The sequence below is a fragment of the Mirounga angustirostris genome, unplaced genomic scaffold, assembly GCF_029215605.1.
Source record: "Mirounga angustirostris isolate CCGP_5_RB_7025 unplaced genomic scaffold, mMirAng1.0.hap1 SCAF_2, whole genome shotgun sequence".
Taxonomy (NCBI): domain Eukaryota; kingdom Metazoa; phylum Chordata; class Mammalia; order Carnivora; family Phocidae; genus Mirounga; species Mirounga angustirostris.
Genome location: NW_026991710.1, coordinates 188372657 through 188390464, shown reverse-complemented (window position 1 = coordinate 188390464; position 17808 = coordinate 188372657). Strand labels below are relative to the sequence as shown.

The 17808-nt window shown below is 41.7% G+C and overlaps 1 protein-coding gene and 1 long non-coding RNA gene across 2 annotated transcripts in view; both read left to right on the top strand.

The window, feature by feature from the left end:
- WWC2 (WW and C2 domain containing 2) overlaps positions 1-17808 on the top strand; it is a 202246-nt gene that overhangs the window by 19622 nt on the left and 164816 nt on the right. The gene's annotated exons all lie outside the window — the stretch shown is intronic.
- Positions 2704-17808, top strand: part of LOC135363708 (uncharacterized) — a 40496-nt gene continuing 25391 nt past the window's right edge. The window contains exon 1 of the long non-coding RNA XR_010409737.1: positions 2704-17808. This exon is cut by the window's right edge and continues 15385 nt beyond it. This is a non-coding gene — a long non-coding RNA (uncharacterized LOC135363708).

Below are 17808 nucleotides of genomic sequence, written 5' to 3'. Positions count from 1 at the left end.
GTTCACATTCTGTAGTGGTAGCCTCCTAACTTTATTTCCTTGTTTATTCAATTATATGAAAAATTCTACCACCTGACCTATCTTCGCTCTCTTTCCTGGGCTCCGTAGCTCCACTGTTATTGTGATCTTCCGTCTTTAGGGGCTAAATGAAGTCCTCCCGTCCTGGTAAGACGTGGAAGACGCCACATTATTTTAGCAAGTCAGGACCAGTTAGCAATTTTTTCCCTTTATTTTTAAAATTTTCTCAGTCTTTGATTAGGTAATTATGTATTACAAAATTCAAGAACAAAAAGATAGTAAAAAGTAAACCTCCTTCCCACACCTCTTGGTGCCCCATTTCTCTTCCCTAAGGGAGAGACATCAGTCATCATTCTCTTGTATATTGTCCCAGAGATATTCTTTACATAAGCAAGACTGTATATGCACATGTATGGTTCTACATATATCTTAGCTTTGTATTTTTTGATACAATTGTAATACCGTTTTACACCTTGATTGCTTTCCTCTTAGTATGTATTAGAGATTGTTCCATTCTGTTGCATATAACCTGCCTCTTAATACTCTATTCTGTGAGTGTACTGAATCTTTTTGAACCATTTCTTCATTGATGGTCATTTAAGTTCCTCCCCGTTTTGTTTTTCTGTTACAGCAGTCCTTCACTGATACTCACTGTGTAAGTTTCTTTAGTACAAGTGAGTTCCTAGAAGTGGAAAGGCTGGGTCATTGATATGCATTTACAGTTTTGATAAGTTGCTCTAGCCTGCTGTCCATGGAGGTTGTACCTGTTTCTGCTTCCGGCAACTTTCAAATTAGTGCCTTTTCCCCACACCTTTGCCAAACATTATGTTTCAAAACATTTGACATGTTTTACTAATAAGAGAGATGCAAATTAAAATGACAGTGAAATAGCATTTTCCACCTATTATGAGTGAGATCAAACATTTTTTCACTTACTTAAAAGCCATTTATTTTTCTACTTCTGTGAACCAAGTCTTCATATATATATTTTTAAAGATTTTATTTTTAAGTAACCTCTACATCCAACGTGGGGCTCGAACTTACAGCCTTGAGATTAAGAGTCGCACGCTCCACCAACCGAGCCAGCCGGGTGCCCCAAGTCTTCATATTCTTTCTTTTTTATTTTTTTTTGGTCGGATCATTATTATTTTTATTACTGACTGTAAACTTTATGTTAGGCAAAGTATAAAATCAGTGGGGCAGAGATGGATTATTTAAGAAATGGTACTGGCTCAGTAGACCATCTGTATTAAAAAGTACAATTTGGATTCCTGTGCTTTCCCATACACAAAAATTTGTACATTGATTAAGGTGGAAAATCAGCATGGAAAAACAGATTTTAAGCTACTAGAAAATTATAGGTAGGTAGGTATCTGCGTGACGCAGTAGTGTGGACTAAGAAGTCCAGATGTTTAGGAAAAGGTTCATACGTTTGACGACAGAAAAAATTTGACATGCCAAAAGGCACAAATAAAGTTAAAAGACAAAAGAAGTGGGAGGCAGTGTTGCATATAACCATAAAAAGTTAGTAGCTTGATTGAGGGCGCCTGGGTGGCTCAGTCGTTAAGCATCTGCCTTCGGCTCAGGTCATGGTCCCAGGGTCCTGGGATCGAGCCCCGCATCGGGCTCCCTGCTCCGCGGGGAGCCTGCTCCTCCCTCTCCCACTCCCCCTGCTTGTGTCCCCTCTCTCGCTGTCTCTCTCTCTGCCAAATAAATAAATAAAATATTTAAAAAAAAAAGTTAGTAGCTTGATTGAATAAAGATCTGTTATTCAGTAAGTACATGAGAACCCAGAAGAAAGTAACAGCCAGTTCTCAGAAAAAGGAAACAGGCTCATCAGTGAATGTATAGACAGGTCTTGATTTCACTAGTAAGCAAAAAGGGAGATGCAGAGTAAAACTCCAACGAAATACCATCTCATTTTCATCAGATTCACTAAAATTAATAAGCCTGATAGCATCAAGTGTGGCGAGGATGTGGGGAATGGGAGCTTCTATCACTGCTGATAGAAACGTGGGCCATTAAGATCCTAAGGAGAGCAGTTGGCGTCGTATGTCGGTTTAAACCTTTGTATTCCTGTGAGTCCAGGGTTCCATGTGTATGCCCTGGAGCAGCTCTTGCATATATGTACAAGCAAGTTCATTGCAGCATAATCTGAAAAAGCTGAAAATTGGCAACAATCCAAATGTCCATCAATAGGGGATTGTAATAAACAACTTTTATGGTTTAGTTGTATAATCGAATGCTATACAGCAGTTAAAATAAATGAGCTAGAATCTTCTTACATATATCAACATAGATAAATCTTGATGACAGTGTTTAGAGAAACAAAGCGAGTTTCAGAAGTATATATGTAATATAGCACTCATGTAAATTTTTTTAAAAACCCACAAAACTGGAGTATATAGACTTTGTGGATACATATGCAGGTGGTCAAGATTTTTTTTTTTTTTTTAAGATTTTTTTTTTAAAATTTATTTGAGACAGAGAGAACGAGAGAGAGAGAGCACATGAGAGGGGGGAGGGTCAGAGGCAGAAGCAGGCTCCTTGCCGAGCAGGGAGCTCGATGCGGGACTTGATCCCGGGACTCCGGGATCATGACCTGAGCCGAAGGCAGTCGCTTAACCAACTGAGCCACCCAGGCGCCCCGGTGGTCAAGATTTAAAAACAGCGGGGCGCCTGGGTGGCTCAGATGGTTAAGCGTCTGCCTTTGGCTCAGGTCATGATCCCAGGGTCCTGGGATCGAGTCCCGCATCGGGCTCCCTGCTCCTTGGGAGCCTGCTTCTCCCTCTGCCTCTCTCTCTCTCTCTCTCTGTCTCTCATGAATAAATAAATAAAATCTTTAAAAAAAAAAAGATTTAAAAACAGGAATGATCCACCCTGACATCAGGATAGTAATTGCCTCTGAGGAGGGAAGGGTGTGAGGAGGGTCTGTCCTCAAAGATACCAATATTCTTTATATTTTTAAATCTGAAGGCAAGAAGGGCAGCCTACCATTCCTTAAATCTTGGTGGTGTGCACAGGATCTTCATTTGTCTCTGTATTTTTTGATATACTTTACATACACATTTTGAATTTTTCCACATGCCTTTTCACTATGTAGAGATAGTTTATGCTTTAAGCTAATAACATAATGAATTTTATTAATAATTTAATGAACTTTATTAATTTGAATTTTGGTATGAAACCTACTGACCCATTTAAAAAGTGTATTGCTGGATTCTGTTTTCTAATACTTTATTTAGGATTTTTACATTAATATTCATGAGAGTTGTCTCATTTTTTTCTTCCTCTCTTTCGGTGCTCCCTTCATTAGATTTTGGTTTCAGTGTTACGCTGACTTCCTATTTGGAGCAGTTCGAGTATCATCAGAATTGTGTGTTCCTTGTAGTTTGGTAGAGTTCATGTTTATAACTTACTGTATGTATTTGATACCATACTTTGCCTGAAGGGTTAGTTCTTGGATAACTGTTTTTGTATCTATATGGCTGATTGGGTTTTTGTCCCTGTCTTCAGGGATCAGTTTGGTATTTCTGTTTTCCTGGAAAATCACCAGTGTTTCCAATTTATTGGACAAGATAATCCTTTAATGTTCTTTTCGTTTCTACTACATCTGTGGTGGTTTTCCTGTTCTCATTCATTACTTAGTGTATTTGTGCTTTTTCTTTCTTTTTTTTTTTTTCTAGTTCGGGTCAGCTAATTGCTCAGTTATTTGGGTATTTCTTCTTTTTTTTTTTTTTAAAGATTTTATTTATTTGACAGAGAGAGACACAGCGAAAGCAGGAACACAAGCAGGGGGAGTGGGAGAGGGAGAAGCAGGCTCCTCGCTGAGCAGGGTGCCCGACGCGGGGCTCGATCCCAGGACCCTGGGATCATGACCTGAACCAAAGGCAGACGCTTAAAGACTGAGCCACCCAGGCGCCCCTGGGTATTTCTTCTTAAAGTAACCAGCTGTTCAATTTATTCTTATTATAACTACTCTTTTTTTAATTCAGTACTTTTTGCTTTTTTCTTTATTCCTTCCTTTTGCTTTGTTTTTCATTTTTTTGTAACTTCTTGAGATTGCTTATTTTCCTTATTACTTATTAATACTAGCAGTGAAAGCTATGAATATTCCTTGGATCTCATGTGGCTCAGGACATACTACCCCAAAATATGGCACACTCCTTAATCTATCATAGTCCTCAACCATTACCCACTCTTCTTCAAACCTAGCATGAAAATACACAGGTCTGATTGCTTCTTTGGGTCTTCCATTTCCTTATGAAGGCTTCCATGTCACGGAAAACTTATTAAATAAATTTAAATGCTTTTCTTCTGTTAATTTTTGTCAGTTTAATTTTTAGACCCAGCCAGGAATCTTAAAGAGAGTCGAGGAACACTTTTTCCTGCTTTAGTTGTATCAGAGCTTCTGATATGTTAGGATTTCATCATTATTTTGTACTTCTTCATCAATATTCAGGTTTGAATTCCTCTTTATTCAGAATTTAGAATCTCTGGTAACTCAGACTTTCTCCAAAAAAGCGTAGAAATGACTAACACACTAAATTTTTCTGATATATTATGTAGCCAAAGAAATCATCCCCAGTGCAGGAAATGTCCCCAGTGTGGCACCCCGGCCATGGTGTTTAGAGATGACATGGGGCTATTAGGGCTGCTTTTAATGTGTGTGGGGCATTGGGGAGGGGGTGAGGCTGGTCTAGAATTACAGTCTTTCCTTTCAATTGCCTTCATTCCCCTGATAGCTCAGGGCTGGAAGCTCTTACATAAAACAAGGTATTTTCCTTGGAATGGCATGCTTAATTTTGCCAGTTCTCTTTTCAAGTGACTCACATTTCAAGGGCACTGTGGGATCTGCATCATGGGATCTGCCTTTGGATGTTGAATTCAGATTATGTGACGGATAGTTTTAGCTATATATGGGTGTGCCCTGACAACTGTCCTGTTGTGGTATTGTAGCCATCATATTTTCATAATTACGAAATATTTTAAATAAATGTGTTGTTATAAAAATGAATGCTAAAAAAAAATAGAAAATGCTAATGTTAGTGAAAAATGTGATGACTCCTTCCCTTCAGTCAAATACACATTTGATCAAATAAGCATTTGATTGAAGGGAGTTGTCTATGTGTTCAGCTGTAAAAGAAAATTAAAATTAAAGGTATTCATGTTGGTTTTGCATCATATAATATTGTCTACTTCCCCGCTCCCTCCTCCGCCACATCACCTTAGGCCTTTGGACAACTCTTCATACTCAGCTTACTATGCTTTTTCAGGAATTTGTTAAATATCAGAGTAGAAGATTCTGTACACTTCTTGTTTGAATTTACTCCGGTCTGTAGGTATGTTCAGGGTTCCAGCAGAATTCATGCCCATTCTCAAGTTCTTCCCTCCAAATTAGAGGAGAGGAGTAACCTCCCACGTTCCCAGCTGTACCGAATCGGAAGGCCTTTAAGACGGTGTAATGAATGCTTACCGTTGGTAAGATGAGATGTGCTGTCACTGTTCACTTCCAGGGCTGGACCAGGGTGGGGCCAGCACCTCACAAGATGAGGCCTTGGACGCAGGACTCATTCTTGCTCTTGTGCATGTTCGGAGTTGGCAACTGCATGGTTGCGACCCTGAGAGGCAGCACCCCCTCAAATTTTGTGCACTGGGACCTTGGTTTGCCTCACCCTAGTCCCAGCCCTATCCAGTTCCTCTGCCTGTCCATGTTTCCTCCTTCTCCAGATACCATCTCCGTGAGCTTGTTTGTCCTCAGGGTAACTTAGAAGCCACCCACTTGTCCATCCCAGTGTCCAGATAACTTTTGCTCACTGCTGACCAGAACTGGGTGAGAACCAGTAATTGTTACTGACTGGTTGAGAGATGATGCCAGTGCTGCTTGTCAGGGTTACGTACTCTGTAGTGAAGATCTGTTCCTGGTCGCTTATTTCTAAATTCAGTCCTCCATGATCCCATTAGGACAGAGGAGGCTGGTAGATGCGGTGACCCTCGATCTCCAGCAGGATCAAGGTGCTCCTCAAAATATGGCTTGGTGGTAGACGTGTGATGTTCTTTCTGCCCACCCTTGTCATTTTCGAGGCAACTAAAACCAGGGGTTTCTTGGAAGTAGCAGAGGAGCTGTTGTCAATGAAATGGAAGCAGTTTCCTTAGAACTTTCCAAGATTTATATACTACTGTGTTTTCAGGTCAAACGATAGATTAGCTTTTACATCAAACCTGGTTGAGTGACTATGAAGAATAATTTGGAAAGTCTCTAAGGCCTGTGAATGCTCACACTAGTTTATTTTTATTTACGTGGGAGAATGGGGAAGGAATTTTAAAAAGGGAGCAGTATGCTGTGCCCAAACTCTCTTACTATTTACTACCCCCTGAGACTAGTTGCATTTTGAACTAGGTGCAGGGATGAACGTATGTGGTCAGTTTATCAGTTCGGTACTGCTGTGTCACAAGCGATCTCTAAATTTAGTGGCTTAGTGGGTCCTTCCTCAAGTGGTGCAAGTAGTTAGTGACTCCCGTGCTCGCTTCCCATTGGACTTCCTTCAGAGTGTGATCCACATTTCTCCAGTCTGAGTGGAGTTTTCGCTGTCTAGTCAACACTTCCGTGTTTTAGGCTCTCTACTCTCCCCACGTGGAATTCTTTCTTCTTCTTGGTTGTGACCCATGTCCTGTGGATTCATTAGGAGGTGCCTTAAGTTTTCAGTCTCTTTAAATACCTCTCTTAATTCTTCATTCTATCTCAGATACTTAGTGAATGCCAGTTGTAGAAATGACACCCCTTGGGTGGGTCAGGAATGGGCATGTGGTCCCTTCCGGCCGGTGAGAGGTCAGGGGAAGTCCGCTAGAAGAGTGCGGGGAAAAGCTAGAAGAGAAGACAGTTTGTCTCGTTCTTTTCAACGTTGTTTGGCCTGGAACTATGGCCTCCATCTTGCTGCCAGCGCAGGGCGGAGCAAGATGGGCAGAGGCGAGGTCCTTGACATTGTTAAGCCACTGAAGCAATCAACTCTGGAGTCTCCACTATCCTGGCGTCAGGTGGAATACAAGATTTTTGTATTTGAACCAACTTCAGACCCAAAGCTTTCAATTGCAACAGAGAACTTGTAACCGCACCCATGGCCCTCTGCGTAGTATTGCAGTTCTAGAATGTAGGATTTGGCATCTGATGGACTCTTAACTTTGTTTTGGTGCCCACGTAATTATATCATTTAATCCTTCTAATATAATCATTTCATAGATTAAGGAAACTGAGGTTCAGAGTTAACTGAGCTTGTGAGTAGGGCCTGAAATAAAATCAGATTTATTTGGCCCAGCTTCTCAGAGCCTCATTATTTAATGTGAAAAATGGGCTACTCTATAATGCCAACCTCCTAGGGTTGTTGGGAGATTAAATGAGATAATTTAGAGCACTTCAACACCGGGTCTGTTACACAGGCATCGTCAATAAATAGCTGCTACTGTTTTATTATTCCTGTTGCTGTTATTATTCCCTCCTCTGTGCTCACCACTTTACTATGGTGTCTGGCATGGTTTAGGCCCTTCGTAAGTATTTGCTGACTCATGAATGATTCAATGGATGATTTCTCTGATTCTGTTAATTATAGTGCTCAGGCATATCGTCCCTCACCACGCATGCTATTTCACTGCTTCACTAAGGTTTCTGGTCTCCCCAGGGACATTGACATTCATGTTCCTTGACAGTAGGGAGCAAATCTCACCCTTTGCAATTCTCTTTACTACCTGGTTCAGTGGTAGGCATTTGAAGTTTATTAAAAATTAAATATTTGCCATATTAAGAAGTGTTTTTCAAGAACTTTGTTTGGAACAGCTGGCCACTTTCATTGACTCTCAACATTTTCAGAGGAATCGAAAGTTTTGTAAAGTATCCCATTGTTACCAGTTTTTTGGGCCCGATTAATAGATTGAAGAGAATTTATTTTATGGATCACTTCTGAAATTCCTATTTGCCTTATATAGCACTTTATACCTGAGGAACTAAAAAAAAAAAAATTCTTTATAAAGATTTCCTTTACTCGTCAGATTCTCAGTGAGACACGAAAAGAATTATAGTGCCTCCATCTCATGAGTTTGTTAATAACTTTTTTTTTTGCTTCCTGAGAGACAACTGAGTCTGATTTTGAGTCTGAATTTCTTTTTTTTTTTTTTTTTAAAGATTTTATTTATTTATTTGACAGAGAGAGACACAGCGAGAGAGGGAACACAAGCAGGGGGAGTGGGAGAGGGAGAAGCAGGCTTCCCGCTGAGCAGGGAGCCCGATGTGGGGCTCGATCCCAGGACCCTGGGATCATGACCTGAGCCGAAGGCAGACGCTCAACGACTGAGCCACCCAGGCGCCCCTGAGTCTGAATTTCTGACTTCTAGCTTATGCTTATGCCCTACATTATACCTTCTCTCAGGAACTATAAGTCCGTAGTCCTTCTTAGGACAGCACAAACTACCTTGTAGGGGTAGTTTACGATAAATGTGGTCGGAACAGCCCAGTAAACTACATTTCTCTGTTTTAATCTATTGCTTTACTCTTGTAATAATCTTTTCCCCCCTCCCCAATACAGTGAGTGCTATACCATATAATTTTGCTGTATTTGTATTACCCATAAAGATGGAAGGGTTGTCATTCTGTCTGTCTGCTTAAGTAAGTTAACGGATGCTTTTGGAGCCTGGCTTTCTCTTTTTTAGGTTTTTATGAAGAATGGATAAGCATTTTTTGGTGAGAATGAAATCTGATTTGCTAATAAAGATATAGGGTTGTAATATACAATTGCCTTTTATTTCTAAGTATATTGAAGACTTAGTGCAACACTGTCAAGGTGGTGTTCAAGGAGATCACGGGTCTTTTTGGTCTTAGGGTCCATGGCTAAAAAAGACCCAAGAGCCTTTGAAATACCTTGATATTTCTTTGCTTTCTTTTAATTGCTCATCTTCTTGAAATAATTCTCCCACAATCAACATTCAACAAATATTTACTGGGCATACGCTCAGTAAATGATGTGACTGGGGCCCGACTTCTTAAAAAAAAAAAACCCCAAGAAACCCCGATTTCATTTTCCTGCCCATCGCTTTACTATAATCTGACTTTTCAAAAGTGCACAGTGGCCTTCTTAAACCCAGTGGCGTACCAGTCAGGGGAGTTGATTCAGGAAGACAGAAGCTATTCTGTTTTCCAAGGCATAGATGGCTTACTCCCCAGCGAGCTGTTCCTAGGGAAGCGCGGAGAAGCTGGCGTGGAAGGTGGAGGCCTGAGCGAGGACATGGCTTCTAAACCACACGGGAGTGCGCTCCTCTCCTTGCAGCCCCCCCGGGGGGCTGTCCAGGCGAAGGGGCGCTGAGACAGGATTTGTGGCCCCCGCCACACTGTGGAGCGGGCGAGGTGACAGCCCCAGGTCCAGCACCAGAGGCCCTCCCCAGTCTTCCTTCTCCTCGGTCCTCCTTCCGTGTGTGACCCTGTGACTCCTTTCACCGGCTTGGAGCTTGTCTGCCTTGCCTTGCATCAGAGTTTCTCTCTCGGCTTTTGTCTCCTTCCCCTTCATTTGTGGCCATTCTCCCAGCCCACCTGTGTCTTAAAGCTTTGGGTCACACCTCGGAAGAGCTTTGTCCTCGTGTCTTTGTTCTTCACCGTGTTGTCTCCTTTTGGGACTCTGGCTGCCCTCATGTCAGTGGTCATTCCTTTGTGTTGGCATGCCTCCCCGTTGGAAATATGTTCCCTGACAGCCAAGTCCCCTGTTGGAAATACGTTCCATAGACAGCCAAGTCCCAGCCATTCATTCTCTTAGCAGCTTCCTCCCTTACTAAATATATTAGGTAGACAATGAAAGTCTCTTGCAGTTTCTACTCAAAAGACGTTATATTGTTAACCGGATGTTATGGATTTGTTCCCTTTCCTAAAAAAAAAAAAATGCATGTAGTGACACACTTATTCTTTGTAAACCAAACGGGATAATATTAGACATAGTTTATAGCTTAAGCTTTTCACTTAATATCTTAGATATCTTTCCCTATTAGTTCATGTAGCTTTAATGCACGCTTTTAATTAATAGCATTGGATAAAAGTTTCTTAAGAGTATTTACTTGTAGTATTTGTGTTTCTGTCAATAGGCATTGGGATTGTTTCTAGTTTTTTGCTCTAGTAAATGATACCCCAGTGACTGTCCTTATATGTACAACTTTGTGCGCTTTTAAATTTAAGTATTTTATTTTGAAATTATTTTAATCCTACAGAAAAATGGCAAAAATGGTACAGAGAACTCTGGCTTACTCTTTATCCAGGCTCACCAAGTATTTTGAACATTTTTGCTGCATTTGCTTTATCATTTTCTCTTTTGTTCTCTTTCGAAAATTTATAACTTTGTTTGCTGAACCATGTGAGAGTTGCATACCTTCTGTCCCCTCACCCCACGTCACTTCAGCGTGCATGTTCGAGAACAAAGTTGTCTTCTTCTCCAACCACAACACGGTTTCCAGACGCGCAGAACTGATGTAGCACTTTAATCTGCTGTCAATGTGGCACTTGGTCAGTTGCCCCCGTGATGTCCTTTCCTTCCTCCCGTGGAGGGTTCCGAGCTAAGTATTGCACTTAGTTGTCATGTCTTCTTTCGTTTCCTTTAATTTGGAACATGGACCATCAGTCTTTTATGACCGTGACATTTCTGAAGAGTACAGATCAGCTGTTTTGTAACATGGTCCTCGGTGTGGGCTTGTCGGATGCTATGCCGTGATTGGACCCCTGGCTCTTCATTCCGGGCAGAGGGTCCCACTTGCGCTGTGTTATGTTGTACCCTTTTCCTTTGTCGCAGCAGGGATGCATTGGGTCCTCTTCTGCCTTGATCATGCTGTGTTTGATCACTCAAAGTGTCGTCTTGTTTCTCCATGTGTTTCGTCACTCGTGTCTTCTAAATCTCATGTGAGCTCCTCTCGTCGCCGGCTCACCTGGAACCATCCAGACAAAGACGTTATGAGCGATGATGCTCCGTTTTACCTTGCGGCTAACAAGCAGTCTGTGGGGAGACACTTGGAGAACATAAAAAAGTCCTGTTCCCTAGCAGATTTCCCCTTAGATTTCGCATCCACGATGCTCGCACTTTTACCTGCTCTCATCTTTGCTCTGTAGATTGCAGAATATGATTTTCTGTCTTTCCCGTTCTCCTTGCTTTTATTCCTCATCATGGTGTAAGGACGAGCCTGCCGCTGTCCCCTATTTTTATATATCTGTTTATTATCATTGTGGCTGATAAGCTATTACTGTCCTCTGGGTCCTTAAGTTCTGACCCCTTCGGTGTGCGAGATTTCTTTGCAGAATAAATTTCTAGATGTGAAATTGCCGTCTGTGTACATGTACACTTTTCATAGGTATTTTCAGATTTGCCCTCACAAAGTGCATTCATTCCCACCAGCAGTGTTTGAGAATGCTTCTTTCCTCACAGCTCTGCTGATTCTGGGGTCTGCAGTCTTCCTGTCTTTCCTGATCTGACAGGGGTGGGGTGGGTGGAGAGCCACATTGTTTTAATGCACATTTCTTGAACTGTTAGATTGGATTCTTTTAATAGCTTCCTTGGAAAATGTTTTTCTCATTTTTAAATTGGGTTGTCTCTTTTCTTATGATCTGTAAAAGCTCTTATTTAAATAATTAGAGCAGTTAGTCATTTGCTAATGTACTATATATACATTTTTTCCATATAGATTTTACAGAGTTTTGTGGTGTTTAATGTTTTGAATTTTTATTTAATGAAATTTCCCAGTCTTTTCTCTTATGCTTCTGGGTTTTGTCAAATGCCTAGCAAGGCCTTCTCTGTGTGAGGATTATGAAAATATCCTTCTATTTTTTTCTAGTCTTTTTAATTTTTTTTAAAGATCTTATTTATTTATTAGAGAGAGAAAGCGTGAGCAGGGGGGAAGAGGCAGAGGGAGAGGGAGAAGCAGGCTCCCCGCTTAGCAGGGGGCCTGATGTGGGGCTCAATACCAGGACTCTGTGGGATCATGACCTGAGCTGAAGACAGATGCTTAACCCAGCTGAGCCACCCAGGCGCCCCTCTAGTCTTTTTTAAAAGAAATTATTTTATACATGTAATCTTCAAGTCATCAGGAATATATTTTCCCATTATTATTTCACATGTTCAAGGTCAAACTCCTTCCCTTTCCTTTGCAAATCAATTGTACCTTCCAGTGATGTTTGTACCATTCTAATTAACACCATGCAGGTGCAGGGTCTCCTTTGACTCTTCTCTCATCAAAAGCCTTTTTCCTTGGCTCTTGCCAAAAGACATCCCCCTTGTTCTTAACCTTAATCTTTGACTCCGCCTACTCTGTTTTTTTGATTGGTCTTCTTTTAACTCTTTAAATATGAGTGTTTTTCAAAATTCTGTGTTAAGTAGGGGCCATGTACCTTGCTGCCAGTGTGTCATGTGGGCCAGCCACAATGCTTGGCACATAGAGAAGTTGAGTTTCTTGAATGACTAGGTATCAGTGGGTGAATGTACTTCTGTCCTTGTTCTCCAGCTACTTTCACCATACTTCCACGCTGACATTCAGATACTACCTCCAAAATAAAATGTCCCAAAATAGTCTCATGCAGTAAACATAGGATATTTAAACAAGATATTTTATGACATTCTCATGAAGATCCTGGTGAAATATGGACTAACTTTTTGTTAGGCATATTAGTAATTGAGTGACCATCCCCAAAAGGTGTCTGCAAGGGAGGAAGGGATTGGTGGAGCCTGGAGGAGGTTTCTTTGGGCTTGTTCTAGGATTTTCAGATTAGCAGATAGGATAGAGTGGGGAAGGATCAAGTACATGGCAGATTACCATGCGTTGTGCATTTGGATGAAGTAAGGAACTAAATGAAATCTAATGCAATAATATAAGGCCTTGTAAAAGGTTCTAAAAACCTATCATGTAAGTACAGTATTGCCTGGTGGAAATGTAAGGGGAAATGACTTAGAAGTTTTAATTGATAATTTGGGTTTAACATAAGTAGAGTGTGATCTTATTTCTGAAAATGTTAAGGTGCCCCTGTCTGATCAGGGGAGTAAGGTCTGATTTTTCCTGTGAGAAATTATATTTAGAATATTATATCTGGTTTAGGAATGCCAGTCCCCCAGAGCTCATTCAGAGCTAAGGGCATAAGGGATTGTGACTGGGAACTACATCATGGGAGGAATGGTTGGTGAGAAGGCGAATGCTTAGCCCAAAGAAGAGGATATTTCAGGGGGCAGGGAGTTTCTCATAAGTGGGTGATCATATGATTTACTATCCAAAGCAGGACTCTTTGAGAGTGAAAGAGGTCAGTATTAATAATTATGCTGGGATGATGGGCATGGGCAAGTGGAAACATATGGTCGCCTACTTATAATCTTCAAATATTTGAAGGTCTCTTACATGAAAGAAAGATTAGACCTCATCTGTGGGAGAGAGTGGGCCAGTCAGTGCACACAACTACCAGAAGACATGTGTCTTTCTCCTTATAATGAGCCACAATCTAGTTCTGATTCTTTGTTGGGGAATGGGACGGACTGCTTTACAAGGTGGTATGTTTCTCATCACTGCGGACGCCAAGAATTTGTATAGCTGCCCTTTCTAAGTCTTGATAATACACAGCTGAGATAAATCCGTTTGTACCAACCCATCAAATATTTGTGTATGTATTCCTTCCAGGTACTATGCAAATGTCCATTTTCTCATTACGTTTGGCTTAACCATTTGTATACTCATGACCCTGCGCCGTTCCCTGGAGAAGGTTCGGATCCCCATCTCTGAGGGCTGTTATGGTAGACCTCATTCTGCGGTCGTGGGATCTCTTCTCCTGCTGCGGAATCTGGCCATTCCCTAGTAGGGCGTCACCCCTCCTGCCCATTCCCCAGAATGTGGGGGGGCTGTCATGCCTTTTGTCTCTGGCCTTCCCCACTTTCAGCTCTTCTGTCACCTGGGTGGGGGCAGGTGTCCGTAAGTCCTGCTGTCACCTCTGCTGCTACTATCTTATTCAACTTGTGCATCTCTTTTCCTAAATACCCTTCTGTTACATGGCTTATCTCTGTGAGTCTTGGTTTTTATGCTAAATAAAAGATGTACCTTCTCTTCCTCAGGCCAGAGCCATCTCTTAAACTTTAAGGTGCACAAACTTTGGATCTGTTCCTTTTTTCCTGTGGGTGCCGTGGTCATTCCTTGGGTTCCGCAGGGCACTTAGTCTGTGCCTGATTCTTTGATACCTTGTGTAGCCCTTCACAACAGCTCCAAGAGGCAGATGCCACTGTTTCCGTTTCATTTTCTTTTTTCTTTTTTTTTAAGGTTTTATTTAAGTCATGTCTATACCCACATGGGGCTCGAACTCACAACCCCAAGATCAAGAGTCACATGCTCTTCTGACTGAGCGAGCCAGGTGCCCCAACTGTTTCCATTGTATATGTGAGGTTTAGAAATGTTCATCTCTGCTGGAGGTGACCGAGCCACTAGGCGTGCAAGCTGGATCCAAGCCCGGGTCTCTTCCTTTGTCCACATATTTATTTATTTGTTCGAGCAACATGTGAGTGCCCGCATCATGCCAGCCGCCTTCTTCCCCAGATTCATAGCAAGTCTCCTTCCCTTCTCCCCACAGCCACACACTGGAGGGCACTCTTCTGTACCCTCGGGCTGCCAGATTTCCTCCTGCTTGGTCAGTAAGACAGACCCAGCCACTGTCCCCATGTTGGTTGGCGTCTAGTTGAGTAAACAGATAGAGAATAGGAGTTTTCTTTTAAATGTCACGATATTAAGAACAGAAGTACAGAGTGTAGCAGCAACATGCTGGGTGGCCCTTGACTTACTCTGGGAGTCAGGGAAGCTTCCCAGGGTAGCTGAGGAAGTGACGTTTACTTGGAAACCTGAAGGGTAATAGGAGTTAGCGTGAAAGGGGTGGGATGAGACTGTTTGGGGGACAGAGGAAAGTGCATGTGCAGAGCCTCTGGGCAGGGAGAAACTTGATGCCTTGGAGGTTCAGAAAGAATCCGTGTGTGTGTGTGTGTGTGTGTGTGTACACGCGTGCATGAGAGGGAGAGAGAGAAGGAGGCTTGATAGGAGACTGGGGGTTAGGCAGGGGTTAGATCAAGGTCTTGGTAGTTTATGCTGAGAGCAAGGTATTTTTTTCTTTTAACTGCATGTGTGTTTTGAATAGGTAAAACAGTCACATAAGGGGATTTTCAAAGGACAGCAAAGGGTATGGCAGTGTCGCCTCCTGCCCACCTCCAGTTCTCTTCCCTGGAGACACCTGTAGTTTCACTTCCTGTGTGTCCTTACAGAGATGTCCTGTGCACGTACAGGCAAATACACAGTGATTTATTTTTCCTCACCCTTTTTTTTTTACACAAACAGCAAAATATTATATAGACTGTTCTACACATGTTAACGATTTTAGATCTTGTTCCCTGGCAGTAAAGAAAGAGCTACTTTGTTGGACTGCAGCCCTCCTAGGAGCTTCCCGGGTGTAATCTGAAACCGGCCTCCGTTCGTGGAAGGCAAGGAGAGACCCAAGAAAGTGGCAGGCTGGTAGGTGGCAATTTTCATAAGCAAAGGGAACTTCTATATAAGGCTTACTTGGGCAGCAGCAAGATGAATGGATCCCTGCACCCGCCCGCCAAACCTTACAGGCCTATATAGAGGCCTTACTTGGGTTCAGTCATGTATATGGTGCAGATGTTCGCAACACCACATCACTATCGCAAGGCTCTGTCCTGGGAGCAGCCTCTGGGAGCAAGAAAGGCAAGTGGAACCTGCTTTCTAAGGACAGCAGAGGCGGTGGGGACCCTCTGATGGCCCAGGTCCAGTTCATGGGTCACTTGGCAGTTATGTCTTTTTGATGACCTCTCTCCACATAGTTTCATTCTTCTGTATAGTTGCATGGTATTCTGTTGCAAATATATACTCTGATATATCTAACCAGTCTATGAGAAGTAGAAAAAAGATTGATCGGGAGGGGCAGTATTGCAGAGGTGGGAAATAACTAGGAAGCCATTAGTATTTCAGGCAGGAAGTGATGTTGCCTTGAATTCAAATAGTGGGGGTGGAGCTTATGTGATCAGTGGATCTACAACAAAGGAGGAAAGAATATACAATGGGAACAAAACAATCTTTCTTATAAATATTTCTGGGAAAACTGGACAGCTCCATGCAAAAGAATGAAACTGGGCCACTATCTTACAGGTAGACAGAAATAAACTCAAAATGGATTAAAGATCTAAATGTGAGACCTGAAACCATAAAACTTCTAAAATAAAACATAGGCAGTAATCACTTGGACATTGGCCTTACTAAGACAGACATATTTATGGATATGTCTTTGTAGGCAAGGGAAACAAAAGCAAAAATAAATTATTGGGACTAAACCAAAACAAAAAGCTTTTACACAGCAAAGGAAACCATCAACAGAACAAAAGGCAGTCTATTGAATGGGAGAAGATATTTGCAAGTGACGTATCTGATAAGGGGTCGATATCCAAAATATATAAAGAACTTATACTCAACGCCAAAAATTCCAAACAATCCAATTAAAAAATGGGGAGAGGACCTGAATAGACCTTTTTCCAAAGAAGACATATAGGGGGCCAACAGACACATGAAAAGATGCTCAACATCACTCATCGTTGGGGAAATGCAAATCCAAACCACAATGAGATACCACCTCACACCTGTCAGACTAGAAAGACAAGAAACAACAAGTGTTGGCAAGGATGTGGAGAAAAGGGAACCCTTGCGCACTGTTGGTGGGACTGTAAATTGGTGCAACCACTCTAGAGAACAGTATGGAGGTTCCTCAAAAAAAAAAAAATAGAACTACCATAAGATCCAGTAATTTCACTACTGGGTAATTTTTTTTTAAAGATGTTTTATTTATTTGAGAGAGAGAGACAGAGATAGCGAGAGAGAGTGTGAGTGGGGAGGAGAGGGAGAAGCAGGCTCCCTGCTGAGCAGGGAGCCCGACTTGGGGGCTCCATCCCAGGACCCTGAGATCATGACCTGAGCTGAAGGCAGACGCTTAACCTGCTGAGCCACCCAGGCGTCCCTCATTACTGGGTATTTATCCAAACAAAATGAAAACACTTCGAAAAGATACATGCAGTGCTGTGTTTATTGCAGCATTATTTACCATAGCCAAGATGTGGAAGCAACCTAAGTATCCATTCATAGATGAATGGATAAAGAAGATGTGGATAAAGATGTGTGTATACACACACACACACACACACATATAGTGGAATTTTATTCAGCCATAAAAGAGAATGAAATCTTGCCATTTGTGACAACATGGATGGACCTAGAGGGTATTAAGTGACATAAGTCAGACAGAGGGACAAATACCATATAATTTCACTTATATGTAGCATCTAAAAAACAGAACAGATGAACAAATAAAAAACTGAAAAAACAAACTTAAATACAGAGAACAAATCAGTGGTTGCCAGAGGGGACGTGGGTGGGGATAAGGGCGAAATAGGTGAAGGGCCTTAAGAGGTACAGAGTTCCAGTTATAAAATAAAATAAGTCAGATGAGAAGTACAGCATAAGGAATATAGTCAATAATACTATAATAACACTGTATAGTAACAGATGGCAACTATACTTATTGTGGTGAGCACTGAGTAATGTATAGAATTGTTGAATCACTATGTTGTACACCTGAAACTAATTAGAATGTTGTATGTCAACTCTACAACAATAATTTTGTTAAAATGTGAAGAGAAATGGTGGTGGAGATAAGAGCTCGAGTGTCTGTATATTGGAGAGATTTAGTGTTAAGCAGCAAGAGGA